This window comes from Elephas maximus, chromosome 3 (assembly GCF_024166365.1).
Source record: "Elephas maximus indicus isolate mEleMax1 chromosome 3, mEleMax1 primary haplotype, whole genome shotgun sequence".
Taxonomy (NCBI): domain Eukaryota; kingdom Metazoa; phylum Chordata; class Mammalia; order Proboscidea; family Elephantidae; genus Elephas; species Elephas maximus.
This window is the reverse complement of record NC_064821.1, coordinates 170,126,896-170,147,982: the sequence shown is the minus strand read 5'-3', so window position 1 is coordinate 170,147,982 and position 21,087 is coordinate 170,126,896. Positions and strand designations below refer to the sequence as shown.

The 21,087-nt window shown below is 38.9% G+C and overlaps 1 protein-coding gene and 1 pseudogene across 1 annotated transcript in view; one reads left to right on the top strand and one right to left on the bottom strand.

Annotated features, from left to right (window-relative positions):
* Positions 1-21,087, top strand: part of RBM15 (RNA binding motif protein 15) — a 1,133,685-nt gene that overhangs the window by 814,568 nt on the left and 298,030 nt on the right. The window lies entirely within an intron of this gene.
* Positions 20,479-20,992, bottom strand: LOC126071402 (60S ribosomal protein L17-like; annotated as a pseudogene).

The window sequence follows — 21,087 nt, the reverse complement described above, 5'->3', positions numbered from 1 at the left end:
AAAATTTCTAAACCATTGGCCAAACTGACAAAAGAAAAACAGGAGAGGAAGCAAATAACCTGAATAAGAAATGAGACGGGCAATATTACCACAGACACAACTGAAATTAAAATAATCATATCAGATTACTATGAAAAATGTACTCAAACAAATTTGAAAACCTAGAAGAAATGGATGAATTCCTAGAAACACACTACCTGCCTAAACTAACATAAACAGAGGTAGAACAACTAAATAGACCCATAACAAAAGAAGACATTGAAAAGGTAATCAAGAAACTCCCAACAAAAAAAAGCCCTGGTCCGGACGGTTTCACTGCAGAGTTCTACCAAACTTTCAGAGAAGAGTTAACGCCATTACTACTAAAGGCATTTCAGAGCATAGAAAAGGATGCAATACTCCCAAACTCGTTCTATGAAGCCAGCATATCCCTGATACCAAAACCAGGTAACGACACCACAAAAAAAGAAAATTACAGACCTATATCCATCATGAACTTAGATGCAAAAATCCTCAAAAATTCTAGCCAATAGAATTCAACAACATATCAAAAAAATATTTCACCATGAGCAAGTGGGATTCATACCAGGTATGCAGGGATGGTTCAACATTAGTAAAACAATTAATGTAATCCATCACAAAAATAAAACAAAAGGCAAGAATCACATGATTTTATCAATTGATGCAGAAAAGGCATTTGGCAAAGTTCAACACTCATTCATGATAAAAACTTTCAGCAAAATAGGAATAGAAGGAAAATTCCTCAACATAATAAAGGTCATTTAGACAAAGCCAATAGCCAACATCATCCTAAATGGAGAGAGCCTGAAAGCATTCCCCTTGAGATCCCAGAGAAAGATGCCCTTTATCACCACTCTTATTCAACATTGTGTTGGAGGTCCTAGCCAGAGCAATTAAATAAATTCGGCTAGATAAAGAAATAAAGGGCATTCAGATTGGCAAGGAAGAAGTAAAATTATCTCTATTTGCAGACAACATGATCTTATACACAGAAAACTCTAAGGAATCCTCAAAAAAAACTTCTGAAACTAATAGAAGAGTTCAGCAGAGTATTGGGATACAAGGTAAACACAGAGAAATTAGTTGGATTCCTCTACACCAACAAAAAGAACATTGAAGAGGAAATCACCAAATCAATGCCATTTACAGTAGGCCCCAGGAAGAAAAAATACTTAGGAATAAATCTTACCAGAGATGTAAAAGACTTATACAAAGAAAAATACAGTACACTTCTGCAAGAAACCAAAAGAGACCTATATAAGTGGAAAAACATACCTTGCTCATGGATAGGAAGACTTAACATTATAAAAATGTCTATTCTACCAAAAACGATCTATACATTTAATGCAATTCCGATCCAAATTACAATGACATTCTTTATTGAGATGGAGAAACAAATCACCAACCTCATATGGAAGGGAAAGAGGCCCTGGATAAGGAAAGCGTAGCTAAAAAAGAACAAAGTGGGAGGCCTCACTCTACCTGATTTTAGAACCTATTATACCATCATAGTAGTCAAAACAGCCCGGTACTGGTACAACAACAGATACATGGACCAATGGAACAGAACTGAGAATCCAGACATAAATCCATCCACATATGAGCAGTTGATATTTGACAAAGCCCGCAAAACAGTTAAATGGGGGAAAAGACAGTCTTTTTAATAAATAGTGCTGGCATAACTGGATATCCATCTGCAAAAAAATGAAACAAGACCCATACCTCACTCCAGGCACAAAAATGAGCTCAAAATGGGTCAAAAACCTAAATATAAAATCTAAAACAATAAAGATCATGGAAGAAAAAATAGGGACAACCTTAGGAGCCCTAATACATGGCATAAACTGTATACAAAACATTATTAAGAATGCAGAAGAAATACTAGATAACTGGGAGCTCCTAAAAGTCAAACTCTTATGCTCATCCAAAGGCTTCACCAAAAGAGTAAAAACATACCTACAGACTGGGAAAAAGGTTTTAGCTATGACATTTCCGATCAGTGTCTGATCTCTAAAGTCTACATGATACGGCAAAAACTCAACTGCAAAAAGACAAATAACCCAATTAAAAAATGGGCAAAAGATATGAACAGACACTTCACTGAAGAAGACATTCAGGTAGCTAACAGATACATGAGGAAATGTGCATGATCATTAGCCATTAGAGAAATGCAGATCAAAACTACAATGAGATTTCATCTCACTCCCACAAGGCTGGCATTAATTCAAAAAATACAAAATAATAAATGTTGGAGAGGCTGTGGAGAGATTGGAACACTTATACACTGTGGTGGGAATGTAAAATGGTACAACCACTTTGGAAATCGATTTGGCGCTTCCTTAAAAAGCTAGAAATAGAACTACCATATAATCCAGCAATCCCACTCCTTGGAATATATCCTAGAGAAATAAGAGCCTTTACACGAACAGATATATGCACGCCCATGTTTATTGCAGCACTGTTTACAATAGCAAAAAGATGGAACCAACCAAGGTGCCCATCAACAGATGAATGGATAAATAAATTATGGTATATTCACATGATGGAATGCTGCCCTTCGATAAAGAACAGTGAGGAATCTGTGAAACATTTCATAACATGGAGGAACCTAGAAGGCATTATGCTGAGTGAAATTAGTCAGTTAGTTGCAAAAGGACAAATATTGTATAAGACCACTATTATAAGAACTTGAGAAATAGTTTAAACTGAGAAGAAAACATTCCTTTGTGGTTACGAGAGGTGGGAGGGAGGGAGGGTGGGAGCGGGGTGTTCACTAATTAGATAGTAGATAAGAACTACTTTAGGTGAAGAGAAAGACAACACACAATACAGGGGAGGCCAGCACAACTGGACTAAACCAAAGGCAAAGAAGTTTCCTGAATAAACTGAATGCTTCAAAGGCCAGCGAAGCAGGGGCAGGGGTTTGGGGACCATGGTTTCAGGGGACATCTAAGTCAATTGGCATAATAAAATCTATTAAGAAAACATTCTGCATCCCACTTTGAAGAGTGGCGCCTGGGGTCTTAAATGCTAGCAAGCAGCCATCTAAGATGCATCAATGAGTCTCATCCCACCTGGATCAAAGGAGAATGAACATCAAGGACAGAAGGTAATCAGGAGCCAAAGAGACAGAAAGGTTCACATGAACCAGAGACTACATCATCCTGAGACCAGAAGAACTAGATGGTGCCCGGCTACAACCAATGACTGCCCTGACAGGGAACACAACAGAGAACCCCTGAGGGAGCAGGAGAGCAGTGGGATGCAGACCCCAAATTCGCATAAAAATGCAGACTTAATGGTCTGACTGAGACTAGACGGACCCTGGTGGTCATGGTCCCCAGACCTTCTGTTGGCCCAGGACAAGAACCATTCCCGAAGCCAACTCTTCAGACATGGACTGGACTGGACAATGTGTTGGAGAGGGATGCTGGTGAGGAGTGAGCTTCTTGGATCAGGTGGACACCTGAGACTATGTTGGTATCTCCTGCCTGGAAGGGAGGTGAGAGGGTAGAGGGGGTTAGAAACTGGCAATATGGACACGAAAAGAGAAAGTGGAGGGAGGGAGCAGGCTCTCTCATTAAAAAAAAAAAAAAAAGAGTAATTGGGAGTATGTAGCAAGGTGTATGTAAGTTTTTGTGTGAGAGATTGACTTGATTTGTAAACTTACACTTAAAGCACCATAAAAATTATTTAAAAAATAAAAATAAATTGGACTTCAAAAACAAGACCAAGCATATCAACAAAGAGATGAGCACTATAAAAATGAACCAAACGGAATTGCTGGAGCTGAACAATACAACTGAAATAAAAAATTTAGTGGAAGGGCTCAACGGCAGATTTGAGCTTTCAGAAGAATCAGTAAACTAAACGATAAGGCAATCACAATCATTGAGTGTGAAGAGCAAAAAGTAAAAGTATCAATAAAGCTGAGCAAAACCTAACTATGCATGACAAGAATCCTGGAAGAAAGAGAAAGGGTCATAAATAATATTTGATGAAATGACAGAAAACTTTCCAAATTCAAAAAGGACATGAATTTTAAAATCCAGGAAACTCAATAAACACCAAGTAGGATAAATACAAAGAGATCCAAACCAAGACTCATTATAATCACTACTCTTGAAAACCAAAGATAGAGTCTTGAAAGCAGCTAGGGAAGCAATTATCACATACAAGGGATACTCAATGAGATTAAGTGGTAATTTCTCCTCAGAAATCTTGGAAGCCAGAAGGCAGAGAATTGACATATTTAAAGTGCTGAGGAAGAGGACTGTTAACAAAGATTTCTGTTCATATTCCATTTTGGGTCCTTCCTATTTCCTGGCTGGCTATAATCATTTGTTTATTTTGGGAATATGTGAAGCATAAGTAAGACATTACTATGATTCTAAGAGTCAGACCTACACCAAAAGATATAATCACAGAAACGTTACTGCATTTCATCCCTGCTAACTCATTCCCAAAGGAGCTCTGGCGATGCAACAGATAAGCACTCAGCTCCTAACCTAAAGGTTGGTGGTTTGAACTCACCGAGTGGCTCTGTGGGTGAAAGATCTGGTGATTTGCTCCTGTAAAGATCACAGCCTAGAAAACCCTGTGGGGAAGTTCAACTGTGCCACACGGGGTTGCTAGGAGTTGGAATCGACTCGACAGAACTTAACATCAACAATAAAAACCCATTCCAAATCTTCTGCCTGTCCCTTTCCCACCTATGCCCTGTAGATAACAAACTAGTTTTTCATTCGTCCTTCCTATATTTATTTTGTACAAATGAGTATTTTCTCATATCCCTTCTTTCTTACATGAAGAGTAGCATACTGTAGATGCTACAATATAAATGCCCTTTTGTGCTTTTTTTTTTTTTTTTCTCATTTTAGGGTATGTCTTGGAAATCATTCCATATCAGTTCACAGGGCTCTTCTTCATTCTTTTCTTACAGTTACATAATATGTAGGCATTACGTAGTTTATTCATCTACTCTCTTATGAATGGGCATTTAACTTGTTTTTAATACTTTGCCATTAAAAACCACACTGCAATTAATAAACTTTTGCATATATACTTTTATATTGTTGAAGGTTTATTTTCAGGATAGAATCGTAGAAATGGAGTTACTTTGTTAAATGGTAAGAACATATGTAATTCTGTTAGGTATTGCCAAATTTCCATCCAGGAGAATTACACCAATTTGCATTCTCATCAACAATGTATGAAAGTGCCTATATCCCCCCCAGATTTGCCAAAAGAATATGTCATCATATTTTAAAATTTTTTACCAGTCTCATAAATGAGAAATGGTGTTTGAGTGGTTTAAATTTGTATTTCTTTAATTTTGAGTGAATTTGAACATTTTTCATATATTTGAAGGCATTTCTGCGTCTTTTTTGTTTTTGGTTGATTGAATCTTCATGTTCTTTACCCATTTTTCTATTGGGTTCTTTTTCTCTCCTCATTTGTATCTGTTAATAAATATTTTATTCATTAGTAAAATCACATTGACTATTGTGCTGAGGACAGGACATATGAGGACACTGGTGGGAACAGGGAGATTATTAGTTGCTTATGTCAATAATCCAGATGAGAAGTAATGCAAGATAGTCACAGTAAAGTCACAGTAGAAGTGAGCTGTGATCAGATTCCAAGCATAATTAAATATAAACCAAGAGAATTTCCTAACAGACTGGCTGTAGGATATAAGAAAAACAGAGAAAACAAGTTGAACTCCAAGTTACCACCGTCCCCCTCCCAAGCAGTGGAAGCCTGTACTTGTCACTAACTGAGATGGGAAAGTCTTTGCTTAAGGCAAGTTTTGGGTAAGGGTGGTAATCAAAATCTGTGTTGGGATCACCTGAATATTTAGATGACCATTAGACATTTTTTAAAAAATAAATTTACATCCTTGTCTCTAAGGTGTGTCTCTGGTAGACAGTATATTTTTGGACCCTGTTTTTTTAATCCATTCTGTCACTCTGTCTCTTTATGGGTACATTTAGGCCATTTACATACAGTGTAATTATTGATAGGTGTGAGTTTATTGCTGTCATTTTGTAGGGCTTTTTTTTGTGGTGCTGACATTTTCTTTGTTCCTCTTGCTCTCCTGTGCTGAATTCCTTTTGTTTGTGGACTCCTTTTTCATTTTTTATTTTAGTTTTTGTAGATTTTGTTTTTACTGAGACTTTATGTTTCTCTTCTTTATTTTGGTGAGTAGGTGTGTTAACTTTCTTTGTGGTTACTTTGAAATTTACCCTTATCTTCCTAGGTTTGAACCAGTCTTTTATTACTTTGTATCACCTGGCCTTCCTCTCCATTAGAAAGTTCTATACCTATACCATTTATTCCCTTTTATTTTTCTGACATTGTTACATTTACAGATTAACCTTTCTGGTTCCCTGTTGTAATTCTTTTGGTTTTGGATAGTCCTTGAGAGTTCATTTCCTAGGTTGGTGTATGGGTGGTACGATCTTGCATCCTAGATTCAGGCTGTGGTCTGAAGTTTGCTCTCAAACCAAAGGACTCCCTTTAATAATTCTTGTAAGTTTGGTTTGGTTTTTACATATTTCCTTAATTGCTGTTTATCGGGAAATGTCCTAATTTCACCATCATATTGGAATGAGAGTTTTGCAGGATATATTACTCTTGGTTGGGAATTTTTTTCTTTCAAGGTTTTATGCGTCTATCTCATTGCCTTTTTGACTGCATGTTTTCTGCTGAATAATCAGGACATAGTCTTATTGTTTCCCCTCTGTATGTGACTTTTCTTTTTTCTTGACCTGCTCTCAGGATTCTTTCTTTGTCTTTAGTTTTAGTGAGTGTGATTATGATATGCTTTGGTGATTTTATTTTGGGGTCTATCCTATGTGGGGTTCTTGGATGGTCAACTTTTCATCTTTCATGATGTTAGGGAAGTTTTCTGTCAGCAATTCTTCAAGGATCCTCTCTGTGTTTTTTGTTTTCTCTACCTGTTCTGGAATTCCAATCACTCACAGATTTTTGCTTTTGAGTGTATCCCACACAATTCTCATGTTTTCTTCATTTTTCTTCATTCTTTTTTCTGATTTTTCCTGAAGCGGAGTTGTATCCAAATGTTTGTCTTCAATTTCAATAATCTTGTATTCCATCATTTCAAACCTACTCCTTAGGCCTTCTATGACACTGTCCATTTCTGAAATCTTGTTGTTTATCTTTTGGATTTCTAATTGTTGTTTTTGTATGATTTCTAGTTGTGAATTTATTTTGGCATTTTGTTCCAATATTATTTTCCTGAATTCTTCCATTTTTTCCTGCATTTTCCATGAATTTGTTTGCCTTTTCCATGAATTTGTCAATTTTTTCATTTTTGTCTACTTTTTGTTTCAACTCTTGGATAGCTCTGCATATTAGAGATTTGAACTCCCTGTCAGGCAGTTCTAGTGCCTTTTCTTTTTTACTGGAAGCTCATCTGGTGTTTTATTTTGGACGCCTACTGGAAGCTTCCGGTCCTGTTTTTTTTAATATGATTTGATATTGTCTGCTGTCTTCAGGACATTCAGTAGCTAATTTCTTCATTTATTGATTGTAAATCTGTTTGTTTCATCCTGCTTTTTTGTTTGGTTATGTCTGAGCAGGTGGGCTGTGCATTCTTTGTTGTTTACTCATCTGTGGTCTTGATACTTTTCACCTCCTTGTCTGATGGGTAGGTCAATTGCTCAGCTATGGTGCAGCAGGGTATGTCCAGCTGAAGGGGAGGGGCTGGGAAGCTTTTTTGTGACATGTACTAGGGCCGATAGGGTGGGCCAGGAATCAGTGCTGGGCAGGTTCCAATAGGCTGTGCCTGTGCTGCTTGGGAGTATGGTGTTCAGCACACAGGGCAAGTAGGCAGGAAGGAGGGGGAAGACTGTGATATGTGGAGCTAATATGGGTATGGGAAAGATGAGAGAGAGGAAAGAGAACCAGGAGCCAAAAAAAAAAAAAAAAGAGTGCTAAGGGAGCTTGCTGTTGGAGTAGAGAGATGAGAAACTGAGGAATGGAGAAAAAAAAAAAACTAGATAAAAATTTGGAAGGAAAAAAGAAAAGAAAAGCCCCAGGGGTCCCACTTGTGCAGCTAAAAAAAACAGGAAAGTGCCTCCCAGGGTGCACAATATAGTCTGGGTAGAGGGGGTATAGGTGTCACACAGGGCCAGGAATTCAGGAGACAGGAAAAGAAGGTAAGTATAGAGAGATGAAAACTGAGAAATGAAGAAAGACAGAAAGGAAAACAAGAAATAAAGAAAGGAATAAAAAGAAATGCACCCAGAGATCTCACCTAGGCAGCTGCACAGATTGGATGAGTGGCTCCTAAGCTGTGCAGTGCAGCCCAGCTAGAAGTGGCTCCCAAGCCCAGAAAAGAAAAAGAAAACAAACTAAACTAAACAAAGCAAAAATAAAAGCCTTAGGGATTTCACCAGCATGGTGCAGCAGGCTGGGGGAGTGGTTCCCCAGTCGAGTCGTGTTTCACAGCATTTCAAGAGGAAGCAAAAATGGCACACAGAGCCAGGGGTTCGAGACAAAGGTGGAGCAGGTGGTGGGAGGCATGGAAGAAACCAAAAGAAAAAAGCCACGCCAGCGACTGAAAATGGCACTCAAGGAGCTGGCCAGTGTGGGTGGAGTGAATCCACCTGATTCAGGGTGGAAGCAGTTGCTTCTGGGCCAAGAGACTGTGGCCAGTGGGAAGCAGAGGAGGGTGGGGGTGGGAGAACAAGGGTGGGGGTTAGGAAAGCGTATATCACTGGTTACCAGGTGCTCTGTCTCCTGCTGGGAACTTCGTGAAGCTGCCTTCCCGTACTCCCTGCTGCAGATCTGTGATGTGGGTGGGGCGAATCAAAGTGGCATGGAGGCTGCGCTTCCTGGCTGGCAGTGCATGGAGGTAGAGAAGTGAGGAGAGGATGGGGGGGTGGGAAAATGTGTATCACTTGTTACCAGGTGCTCTGTCTCCTGCTGCGAGCTCGGTGAAGCTGCTTTCCTTTGCTTCCTTTCTGCCAATCTCTGACAGGAGTCCAAGATGGTGAATCCCTGCTGCCTTAGCTGATAGGGGACCTCTGCACATATCTCTCCTTGCTCTCTGTTCTCTGTTAATTTCTTATTTCATTTGGTGCTTGGGTAAGTTATTTCTTCATTTGACACTTCAGGTTCCAGGACTGATGTTTGTCTCTGCTTAGTTTTTCAAGTCTTTGCTGTGGAGGGACAGCGTGGTGCTTCTGTCTATAGCACCATGTTGGCCAGAAGTCCTTAGATGCCCACCTGACTTTTAATGCGGATTATTTGTTCAGATTTGTTCAGATTATTTGCTTAACAAGCAATTTGAGAAGCTGGACCACACGAAGAATTCACGGCATCAGAATTGGAGGAAGACTCATTTACAACCTGCAATATGCTAATGACACAACTTTGCTTGCTAAAAATGACGACGACTTGAAGCACTTATTAATGAAGGTCAAAGACTATAGCCTTCAGTATGGATTATGCCTGAACCTGAAGGAAACCAAAGCTCCCACAACTGGACCAATAAACAAAATCATGACAAATAAGAAAGAAACTGAAGTTTGTCAATGATTTCATTCTACTTGGATCAACAATCAACATATATAGAAGCAACAGTCAAGAAATCAAACAACGTATTGCACTGGGCAAATGTGCCTCTTTACAGTTTTCAAAAACAAAGATGTCACTTTGATGAGTAAGATCTGTCTGACACAAGCCATGGTCTTTTCAATTGCCTCATACGCATTTGATAGCTGGACAATGAAAAAGGAAGACAAAAGAAGAACTGATGCATTTGAAATGCGAGTGTTGGTGAAGAATATTGAATATATCATGGACTGCCAGAAAAATGAGCAAATCAGTTTTAGAGGAAATACAACCAGAATATTCCTTACACGTAAAGGGCAAGACTTTGGCTCACTTACTTCAGACATGTCATCAGGAAAAATAACAATCACTAGAAAAAGGACATGACGGTTGGTAAAGTAGAAGGTCAGAGAAAACGAGGGAAACCCTCAACGAGATCAAGTGACACAATAGCAAAAGAAATGGATTCAAACATAGCAGTGATCATGAAGATGGCTCAGGACAGGGCAACATTTCATTCCTTCACTATAGTTGGAGCCAACTTGACAGCACCTAACAACACTAAACCTTCGAGTGAAACTGTCAAGGAGGCTGCTGGTTATACAATTTTGTAGTTCAAAGGAGAGTTCCTGCATATAGATATTTTGATCCGTGAGAACCGAATGAGATTATCACATGAGTGATATAGATGGAAAGTAAAAGACATACAAGCACTGAACTCTAAGTAATTGCAACAGGAGGATGTCATGGAGAAGAGGAAGGACCAGCCAAAGAAACTGAGGAGCAACCATTTAGGCAGTTGGAAAACAAGGAGAATATGGTGTCTTGGAAGCCAAGCAAAGTACATATTTCAATAAAGATACAAAGATAAAAAATGTCAAATGCCACTGGCAGATCAAGTAAGATAAAGAATTGACCATTAGATTTAGTAAAATGATGCTTATTGAAGACCTTAACAATGGCAACTCTAGTGAAGTGGTGAAGATAAAACTCTAATTTGAGTGAATTTGAGGATGAGAGGATTGGTATTCGAGACCATCAGTATAGACAAACTTTGAAGAATTTTGCTGTAAAGGATTCAAGCCACATATTCAGTATCATGAAATACAATGTCGGAAGAAGTATGGGTACTTGATTTCATGAGCATCAAAGCCTTTGTAAGAAAGAAAAGGAGAAAGTAGGCTGAAACGAAAAGGTAGAAAAATGAAAAGAAATGGAAGATGGATGGAATATTTCTTTAGGATGATTTTAGTTGAATTTATTTTATTTAACAAACACGTAATACTTACTATGGGTCAGACATTATTCTAAGAATTTATAAATATAACTCATTTAATACTCTTCTTCCAAACCTCAAAATTCATGTAAGATTGTCCTTTGTTCCCCAACTTTTAAATGTACTCAGAGAGGAGCCCACAATTTCATTTCTTCCCTGTTCATACAATCTCCTTAGATGATTTTATCCAGCCTGTTACTTTAAATACCTATTTACCAATAACCTTAATTATGCATCTCCTAGTCCTAACTTTCCCTCTGAGCTTCAGAGTGCTATAGTCAATTTCCTACCTGTCATCCTTACTAGGGAGCCCATTAAACTTTTAAATGTGACATGTCCAAAGCTGAAATCATGGTTTTACTGCAGTTCACTCCTTTCCTGTCTTCTCTGTCTTAACAGACACTATTTAAGGATTTATAAATATAACTCATTTAATACTCTCTTTTTTTTTATTATATACTACTATATTGTATATTCATCTAATATATACTATTCACCCAATTCCTCAGGTGAAAAACTTATGAATCTTCCTCAATTATTTTTCCCCCTACCTCACATCCAATCCAGTCACAAGTCTAGCAGCTGTTTTCCTCAAAATATGCTCTAGACATTTGTATCATGCTCAATGCTGCCGCTTGGGTCCAAGCCATCATCTTTCACTTCAACCTCTGAAATGGCCTCCTAATGGATTAATTTTTACTCCCCCTATGCACTTACTTCACAGCATGCAGTGATCTTGGCCAAATTGCCTCAGTTTCTTTACCTATATGATTCAGACACAAACGTACATCGGAAGATTTTTGTGAGCATTAGATGAGTTAGTACCTGCAAAGCAGCAACTACTGGAAAATAGTGAAAAATCATATCTTATTATTGTGTGATCGTATTTGTTTTATTTTAAACACATAAAGAGAACTATATCCCTCCATGCTTAAAGTCCTCCAATGGCTTCCCTCACTATGCTCTATAATTCTCTACATATACTGGCCTATGCCCACCTTTTAAACTTCATCTCTTACAATGTTTCCTCTCATTTACTATGATCACACTGATCTTCTTTCTGTTCCTGGAACAAGGCAAACTCAGTCCTACTTCAGGACATTTACTGTTATAGCTAGGTCCACTTGCAATGCTCTTCCCTCAAAATTTTGCAATAATCACTTCTCACCAGTAGGTCTCAACTCAAACGACACCTCCTCAGACACTTTCATTGACTACCTATCTAAAATAGTCACAACCTGTCACTCTCCAACCCTTTGCCCTGCTTTCTTTTTCTACATACCACTTCCCAGTCTCTATAATTATATAACTCTTCATTTTCATTCTTCCTTACTAGAACTTAATTTACATGAGGACAGAGACTTTGCTTCATTCACCACTTATTCGTAGTACCTAAAAAAATGCCTGGCATAAAGCAGGGACTTCATAAATATTTGTCAAATGAGTGACTGAAGTTAGGGAAAAAACTATTCTAATTGTCTTAAACCCTAGATCATGTAACTAAAAAATCCAGGGGTAGGCATGGTTTCAAGGAGCCCTGGTGGTGCAACAGTTAAGCGCTCATCTGCTAACCAAAAGGTTGGCGCTTTGAACCCACCTAGCAGCTCCATGGGAGAAGGACCTGGTGATCTGCTTCTGTAAAAATTACAGCCAAGAAAACTCTATAAGGAAGTTCTACCATGTCATATGGGTTCACTATGAGTTGAAATCAACTTGACAGCACCCAATAACAATAACAACAACAGGCATGGCTTCACAGGTGGTAGCATAAGGATTCCAGCTCCATGTTCTTCGTGATTCTCTTGATTTTGTGCTCCTTCATGTGTCAGCTTCATCTTCATGCTGGCTTCCCTCTTGATGGCAAAATAGCTACCTCAGTCCCAGCCATTTTCTGCGTATCACACAATTCAGAAGGAGAAAAAATATCTATGTCCCAAATTTCCTAGAAGAAGCATGATAAGACCACCCCTGAACCAATCCCTGTGGCCAGAAGAATGTCACAAGCTACAAAAGTACTGGAAAGAAACTACATTAAGTGGTTTAGCCCTGCAGTTCCCAAATTGTGCACTGAGGGGCCCCCAAGACACCAGATAAAACTTACGGAGATGTAACGAGGTATTTTGATTTTTTGAGGGTAATACTCAGTATCTGCCAGATACTGCACAAACCACTAGCTCAAGGTACAGTCAATCCTTATTATTTATGGATTCTGTATTTGGGAATTCACCTATTCACTAAAAATTTATAAACAGCAAAATCAATACTTGTGGCACTTTCTCAGTCATTCACAGGCATGCAGTGAAAAATGTGAATTGCCTAACATGCACATTCCTAGCTGAGGTGGAAAAAAGGTGAGGCTCTGCTTTCTTGTTTTACCTCTCATTCCATAAATAGATGTCCTTTTGTGGTCAATTTAGTACATTTTTGCATTTTTCTGTTTTTTGTGGGTGATTTCACTGTTTAAAATTGCCCCCAAGAATAATGTTGAAATGCTGTCTAGTATTCCTAAGCACAAGCAGGTTGTGACATGCCTTATGGAGAAAATACGTGTTAGATAAGCTTAGTTCAGGCATGAGTTATAGTGCAGTTCACCAAGAGCTCAGTGTTAATGGATCAACAACATACATATTAAAGTGTGTTTTTAAGCAGAAACACACATATAACAAGGTTATGTATTTATTGGTTAGTAAGAATGTTGTGACCGGGGGCTTACAGGGACCTCACCCTGTATTTCCCCTAAAGCAATGGTACAGTATTTGTTAATTGTGTTAGCGGCAACTCTATAGAACATAACTACTGCAAACGAGAATCAGCAGTTCACATTTTCAACATTAAACGTTGTTGTTACGTGTCATTGCGTTGGTTCGAACTCATAGGGACCTTATCTATGTACAACGGAGGGAAACGCTTCCCGATCCTGCGCCATCCTCACAATCGTTATTATGCTTGAGCCTGTTGTAGCAGCCACTATGTGAATCCATCTTGTTGAGGGTTTTCCTCTTTTTCACTGACCCGACAGCACTGGGTTGGTTGGCTACTCTACCAAGCATGATGTCCTTCTCCAGGGACTGGTCCCTCCCGATAGATAACATGTCCAAAGTTCTTGAGACGAAGTCTCATCATCCTCACTTCTAATGAACATTCTGGCTGTACTTCTTCCAAGGCAGATTTCTTCGTTCTTCTGGCAGCCTGTCGTATATTCAATATTCTTTGCCAACACCATAATTCAAATGCATCGATTCTTCTTTGCTCTTCCTTATTCATGGTCCATCTTTCACATGCATATAAGGCAATTGAAAATGCCACAGCTTGAGTCAGGTGCACCTTAGTCTTCAAGGTGACATCTTTGCTTTTTAACAATTTAAAGAGATCTTTTGCAGCAGATTTGCCCAATCCAATGCATTGTTTGATTTTTTTGACTGCTGCTTCCATGGGCGTTGACCGTGGAACCCAAGTAAAATAAAATCTTTTACAGTTTCAATATTTTCTCCATTTATCACGATGTTGCTTAACAGCCCTCTTGTGAGAATTTTTGTTTTCTTTATGTTGAGGTGTAATCCATACTGAAGGCTATGGTCTTTAAGCTTCATCAGTAAGTGCTTCAAGTCCTCTTCACTTTTAGCAAGCAAGGTGGTGCCATCTGCATATATATGTCCTATCTTTGCAAAGCTGGGTTTTTTTTGTTGCTGTTAATTGCTGTGATAAAAAGCAAGCACTGCATTCAATTAATATGGAACAGGAATCGAGGGTGGCAGTGTCTAAGTTGATTGTGAAGTCTGAGAAACTGTGCATTGCCCAACAGGCACATCATTCTTTTTTATTTTATTTATTTTGCTATTGTCGTTCAGTGACATTGAATACATTCTTCAAGTTGTGCAACCACTCTCATCCTCCTTTTCTGAATTGTTCCTCCCCCATTAACATAAATTCACTGCCTAAGTTTTCTATCTTATATTTTGAGTTGCTGTTGTCAGTTTGATCCCATATGGATCTTGAAAAATCAAAATGCTCAAGGCAGACATTCTTTACTAGTTAAGCTAAACTACTATTTGGTTTCAAGAAGACTTCAAGGAATATCCCTGGTTTAAGATTTAAAGATTATCTCAGGACAGTAATTTTAGGGTTTCATTCAGCCTCCATGGCTCCAGAAAGCCTAGAGTCCATGAGAATTTTCAATCTATTCTGCATTTTCCCCTTTTGATCAGGATTCTTATATAGAATCTTTGATCAATATGTTTGGTAATGGCAGCTGGGCACCATCTAGTCCTTCTGGTCTTGTGCAAAGAAGGTGGCAGTTATTCATGGAGGCAAATAGCCACACATTCCATATCCTTCTCCTATTCCTGACTCTCATTCTTCCTCTGTTGAAGAATAGAGATGAGTTGTCGTGTCTTGGATGGCTGCTTGCAAGCCTCTAAGACCGTAGGCACTACACAACAAACTAAACAGGTAGAGCAGAAGCACTAAAAGTGTTATTAGGCCAATTAAGTGGGTTGTCCCATGAAACTATGACCCTAAACTTCTGAACCAAGGAGCCAAATCCCATGAGGCTTTTGGTTGTACATAAGCAGCCTTAGCAGCTACTCTTTTTTTTTTTGCCATTGTTGTAAGAGTATCTATCACACTTTTGCCAGTTCAACTTTTTACAGGTGCACAACTTATTGACAGCAATTGCAGTAGTCAGCTGCAGGCACATCATTCTAAGTTTTTAAGAATGAAATAAAAATGTTTTTACTTCATGTATTTTTTCAAATGGCTAAGATATTAGGACTTGCAATAGGTAGAATTCTAAGAATGACCTGCCCGATGACCCTTGCCCTTGTATAATTCCCTCCTTCCCCTTGAGTGTGGGTGAGACCTGCAAATATGAGATATTACAGCCATGATTATGTTGTTATATGGCAAAAGAGAGATAATCTGAATGGGTCTAATCTAATTAGAAAAGCCTCTTAAAAGCAGAGAGTTTTCTATGGCTGGTGGCAGAAGAGGAAGTCGGAGAGATTCAAAGTGTGAGAAGAATTTGATGGGCTCTTGCTGGCTTTGAAGCAAGAGGGGGCCTTATGCAAGGGCTGGAGAACAACTTCTAGGAGCTGAGACTGATGACCCTCTGACAGCCAGCAGGAAAATGAGGACCTCAGTCCTGCAACCACAGGAACTGGATTCTGCCAACAACCTGAATGAGTTTGAAAGTAGATTTTTCCCCAGGGCTTCCAGGTAAGAGCTCAAACTAGTTGATGCTTGATTTCAGCTTTGTGAGACCTTAAACAGAGAACCCAACCAAGCCTATCTGGAATTCTGACCTACAGAATTGTGTCTTTGTGTTTTTGTTTTAAGCTGCTAAATTGTGGTGATTGGTCATGCAACAATAGAAAACTAATACAAGACCTAAATACTTGTTATATTATTTGGACTTAACTAGTAAACACAGCCTAGGAGTGCCAAGAACAAATTACTGAGACAGGGTAGCCTGAACTGAGTTTGCAAATCTCTGGTTTAGATGAGTCAGGGCTTACTCTGGGAGCTGAGGGGTGTCAATCCCATTGTCTTAGTTATCTAGTGCTGCTATAACAGAACTACCACAAGTGGGTGGCTGTAACAAATGAATTTATTTTCTCACAGTTTAAGATGCTAGAAGTCCATACTCAGGATGCTGGCTCTAGGGGAAGACTTTCTCTATTGGCTCTGGAGGAAACCCTTGTCTCTTTTGAGCTTCTTCTCCTGGTGATCTTCATGTGGCTTGGCTTCTCTCTTTCCCCATCCCTGCTTCTCCTGCTTGCTTGTTTAATCTCTTTTATATCTCGAAAGAGATTGATTTAAGACACATCCTATACTAATCCTGTCTCATTAACACAACGAGACAACCCACTCCCAAATGGGATTATAACCACAGGCATAGTGTTTAGGATTTGCAACACATATTTTTTGGGGGAACACAATTCAATCCATAACACCTACCTAAACTGAATGACTGCTGTTCAATTGGGAAGAGTGGGGAGAAAAAACACAAATGTACACATCAAATAAGGAAAGAATACAAAGAAACCAAATACACAGTAATGGAACTGAAATTAACCAAACGGAAATATTAAAAAAAAAGAATGGATGCAATTAAAAATATAATGAATGATATGAATAACTTTCTGACAATGGAGAGTAAAAGAGAACTGAGATCAGAGGGCTAACATACGGATAATTCCTTTTCCTGAAGGAAAGCCAATAATAAATGGGTCAGAAGCAATAATAAGATACTTAAAAGAAGAAAAGCCTGTGTAGGCAGTTGAAAGGACTCATTGTGTTGTTGGAGAAATCCAATAGAACTTTTGAATCACAGTCTGAAGACAAACACAAATATTCAAGCAGAAAAATCAGGATCTAACATTTCGATAGTATTAAAAAAAAAAATACTATGAGCATTCAAGCAGAAAAATCAAATTGCCCTTAAAGGAATAAAGACCAGATTGGACTCAACCACCTCTTCAGCAACAAAACCTTTTCTTCCAGCCATCATGACCATGCTCTCCTCACACAGCATCCAGCTACACTGGTCTTTTAGTTCTTCACATATGCTGTGCTGTTTCCTGCTTTAGAACCTTTCAGCTTGCTGTTTCCCTTCTGGGGAAAGTCCTTCCACCCCTACCTCTACCCTTTTGCTTATTTAATTCCTACTTTCCCTTCAGATCTCAGGCCAATCATTTCTTTCGAGGAAAAATTTATGACCTCTCTGCCTAGGCAAAACCAGTGGTACACGAGGCTGACAGTGTATCAGGGATATTTAGGGAGGTTAATCCAGTTTGTACTTAATCCAGTTTGCTCACCATGGATCTCTAATCCTTACCATAATGGATTTTACTGCATGAAATGAAGAGTCACTGCTGGACAATGAGAAATGACTTTGTTTTAAAAGATTCAATCTGGCTGTAGAATAGGCTGTATGGGTGCAAGGGTGGAAGAAGGGAAACCATTTACAAAGATACCAATAATTTAGTCCAGAGCTGACAGAATGTGGTTGGATTTTAGCAATTTTGAAAGTAGAACCAACAGGATTTAGATTGGATGTGGGATGTGAAAGAAGTCAAGTATGACTACAAGTTTTTTTGAGGGTATAAGCAACTGAAAGAATGGATTTATCACCAGCTAATTTTAAAATTTAAAATGAGTGTGGGTGAAACAGGTTTGGACAAAGATGTAGGTTTCAGTTCTGAATGTAAGTTTGAAGTAGTGACTTAGACATATAATAGAGATATCAAATATGCAGTTGGCTATGCAAATATCCAGGAAAGAGGTGTAGAAATAAAGCTAAAAATTTGAGTTGTGAGTATGCACCTACTATTTAAAACCATGAAACTGGGTGAGATCACCAAGAGGGTGAGTATAAGTAGAAAAGCAAGCCCATGGCCAAGACCTGGGGTACTTAAATGTTAAGAGGTTGGGGAGAAGAGAATCAACAAGGGGAGAAGAGAATCAAGAAGGAGGCTGAGCATGAGCAGTCAATAACGCAGGAGGGGTGTAGTCTGGAAGCGAAAGAATATTAAGAAAAAAAGGAGTCAGGCAACTGACTGGTTTCTTAATGAATCAATGTCATTAAAAAATGAAGACTCTGATAAATTAAAGAACTCTACAGCAAGATAAAATGCACAGTCCTAGATCTGATACTGCTTTGGAAAAACCAGCTGTAAAAAATATTCTGGAGTCAAACCCGGAGTATCTGAATTTGGCTTGGGTATTAGATTAAAATTTACTGAAATTGGAAGGTAAAGATTATTGACTTGATGATTGTTTCAGAACAGTAGGACTTCATTTTAGTAAAAGCATATATGTATTTTCCTGTAAGTTATAGGTTTATAACTCATTTTCCTATGAGTTGTAAATCATAATCTCTGCCTGTGATTAAAGACAATTACAGTGGTCCTTGCTCAGGCCACATCCCTGATCCAATGTAAAGGGATTTTCCCTGGGGCGTGGCCTGCACCACCTTTTCTCTCTTGAGAAAAGGGAAGCAAGGAGAGTTGGGGACTTCATACCACCAAGAAAGCAGCACCTGGAGCAGAGTGTATCCTTTGGGCCCAGGGTCCCTGTGCCTGAGAAGCTCCTTGACCAGGGGAGATTGAGGACGAGGACCTTCCTCCAGAGCCGACAAAGAAAGAAAGCCTTCCCCTGGAGCTGATACCCTGCATTTGCACTTTTAGCCTACTTTACTATGAAGAAATAAATTTCTCTTTGTTAAAGCCATCCCCTTGTGGCATTTCTCTTATAGCAGCACTAGATGACTAAGACAGGTGGTAGGGGCGGTGATCTCTGGATAAAAGGAATGTTGTTTTAATTTTTAATATTTTACCTTGCTGTATTTTCTAATTTTCTACAATGCACATACACTCCTATAATAAAAACTTTACATTTTTTTTTTAAGGAAGTAACAATTCATAAAACTCTATTTCTACTGATAGGTAAATTAAGAGGACTGACAATTTGCTCATTTGGATCTAGCAACGTGGAAGTCATTGGTGACAAGATCTGTTTTGGTGGTGCAGGGGAAACAAAACCTGACTGGAACAACTGGGCAGTTCTTCAAAATGTTACTGAGTTACCACATGGTCCAACAATTCCATTCCCAAGAGAACTGAAAACATGTCCAAACAAAAACTTCACATAAAGTTCACAGTAGCATTATTCCTCATAACCAAAAAGTGAATGTAACTCAAATGTCTATAAACTGATGGATAACCAAAATATGATCTATTCATACAATGGAATATTTCTCAGCAATGAAGTACTAACGCATACAACGTGAACTTGGAAAATATTAATGCCAAGTGAAAGAAGCCACTCTAAAAGAAAACGTTTTGTATGTTTCCATTTGTATGACACATCAAGGATAGGCAAATCCATAAAGACAGAAGATATATTAGAAGCCCCTGGGTACTGCAGTTCTACTCTGTCCTCTAGGGTCGCTATTCTGTCCTATAGATTGACTTTGATGGCAATGGGTTTGGTTTTTTCGGGTGGTGCAAAGTTAATTGCTTGACTAATAGCCAAAAGGTTGGCAGTCCAAACCACCCAGAAGTGTCTCAGAAGACAGACCTGGTGATCTGATTCTGAAAGGTCACAAACTTGAAAACCCTATGGAGCACAGTCCTACTCTGACACACGTGTTCACCATGAGTTGGAATCAACTCAAGGGCAACTTATCAACAGGGCTGGTTGGAGGGAAGAACGGGGAGTGACTGCTAATGGGTCTGGGGTTTGTTTCTGGAGTGATGAAAATGCTCTAAAATTAGTGTTGATGCTTGCAAAACTCTGTGAATGTAATAAAAACCATCGAATTGTACATGTTAAAAGGGTGAATTTTATGGTATGTGAGTTGTATCTCAATAAAGCTGTTAATTAAAATGCGAAACAGGAGAATCTAGTTGATGTTGTTTTTGTTTCACTCCCTCTCAGTATTTTCTGGTTTACTGTTTCCTGTTTTGTTGCCCACGTTCAGGGTTTTTTGACCTCTAAAACCATCTCTTACTTTCAGGGATTTGTTAATCACTCTGCGTAACCTCATCCTCCCTTCTTCTTTTATTCGCATTTTAAGCTGAATTTATTCCCAAGCCCTAATTTTTTTTTTTTTTCTTGAGTTTCTTGTGGGGTATCTTTTTCTTCTGGGCAACTTCCTCTTCTGGCTTAGGAACAATCTGTTCCTTTTCAGTAACGATCAACTCAATGTGGCACGGGGAGCTCATGTCTGGGTTAATTTGACCATGAGCTCTGTAAGTGAAGAACATCTTGGGGGTTTTATTCACCTGGATGTGGCTCAATGACCAGAGTATCTACATCTAAATTCTTAAGTTCAGCATTACTCTCTACATTTTTAAGCATGTGCAGCAAAATTTCACCATTCTTTTTGGGCCACTGACCCTGTGTCCAACCCCACTGTCTGGCCTGGGCACACATACCAACTCCACCATTGTAACATCAGAACGGCACACACTGCTTCTGCCAAGTGGCATCTTTCAGATACTTGGTGGCTTTCTGGATATGCATACCCTTGATGGCCTGGGCAGTTTCATGGGTGTTCTTAAAATGGACCTGAAGATTTGAACCTCTTGATATGCATGATTTTGTGCAGTTTTCCAGATGAAGTAGTGAACCATTTTGTGAGATCACCTCAGGTCACTTATGGGAGGGGAATCCCTTCTTCCATTTTCATCTCTACCATGCAC